The following is a 1,722-nucleotide window of genomic DNA, read 5'->3' on the forward strand; positions in this document are numbered from 1 at the left end:
ACTAGCGGTCCGGGCGTTTAACGTCGCAGGTACAAACGCGTCACAGTCTTTTTTTTTCCCCGGCAACTGATCATTATTACAATGATAAGCTAGTCTTGAGGTAGATCTACATAATGAATTGTGCGCTGGTCTCTATGGAATCAAAAGTTGCCGTGTGCTAGGCTCCACACAGCAACACAACTTTTTGGTAAACAATCGAGATGACACAGGGGTGCGCATTTGAACCAATCAGTCTTTTTTTACACAGCGCCTAATAATATTAATATGCAGGCATTTCAGGCACTACTTGTGACTTCTCTTTATATATTACTTGCTCAGTGCCTGTAATCATATATACAAAACCTCGTGTTTGCTTTACGAACACTCGGATTCTACGAGATTTTAGGCCAGGCCCGGTGACCTAGTTGAATCCGAGTATCACTGTATTATACATGTACTTGTGGGTGGTTGGCGGATGCTCTGGTGTGGTTTGCTTTTTCTTTCCTATGAAACATCTATCGTCCTTATCCCTTCTTCTTTATGTTTGTTACTCTCTTGCAACACCTCTAATCTTCTGGCGCTCATATGACTTTATGCAGTTGCGAGCGCCGTAAAACTCATAAAAACAAGATTAGATTATTTTTTTTTTATATCATACCCTTCATCAGCGAGTCAAGACAGTGGGTGGAAATTAAGTGGGTGCTCTGGTGTGGTTTTCTCCTTTCCCATCAAATACATGTACATGTATCTATCGTCCTTATCATCAATGTCATCTCTCCTCCTTTCAATTTTATGATTTTGCTACCGGTACTCTCTTTGACTCACTTTATACCTAGTCTCTGTTACTTACATTAAGTTACATGACATTTTGTGTTGTAAGTGCCGTAAAACGCAATAAATAAAGCAATCAAGACAAACGTATTGAGTGACTCGTGACACACCAGTCCAGGCAGCAGTACTTGGTGCCGGATTTTTTAAGGCGGTGTGGAACTTTTATACTTTGTACATGTAGTTAGTTGTAGACTAGATTCTAGTGTTTGCCAGCCTGTGCCCACCAGTGGGCAATTTGATAATGAAATAATTTTGGTGGGCGGTGGGGGTCAGCCGGGTAGTGACAGATTTGATTTCCTAAATGTTATGCTCCGCTTAGAATTCACATTGTGTACATTGTACGTCGCTTATGTACACGTTGTGTACGTATGTTGGCCGCACGAAAATGATAGCCTGTGAAGTCTGAAAGTGAAAGTACCAACTGAAATTTGAGTGGAAGGTGGCCTCTGCTGACAGTCCGACTCCCATAGAAATGTGCAACAGTTAAAAGTAAATAAAAGCTCTATTGTTTCTAGTAGACCCCTGCCTGCCCAGCTGCCACGGCCTTCGTCTGGCCGGGCTTATTACGAGGGGCATACCCCCCCCCCAAAAAAAAAAAAAAAAAAAATGTTCAGAGTGGCTACTCGCCCGATCAAGGATTTCTGCGCTTGTTCCGAGCGAACGAATTTAGTCGGTTTCTGCACATATTCCGTGTTCTGGCCCGTGGGGATTTCTGCGACCTGACCATAAAGGAATAAAGGTAGAAAGCTGAAATTTGGGGTGAAAGCCAACAATTATCTTCCTAGAATTAATGCTTGTAAATTTTGGGGAATTTCAGATTACTGGTTTTACCATCAGCGCACTGTAGTAACTGTATGTGAATGGGGGTATGTTGTTCTCCAATTCCAACATAGAAATGGAGAAAATTGAGCA

Source organism: Aplysia californica, unplaced genomic scaffold (assembly GCF_000002075.1).
Source record: "Aplysia californica isolate F4 #8 unplaced genomic scaffold, AplCal3.0 scaffold01253, whole genome shotgun sequence".
Lineage (NCBI taxonomy): Eukaryota > Metazoa > Mollusca > Gastropoda > Aplysiida > Aplysiidae > Aplysia > Aplysia californica.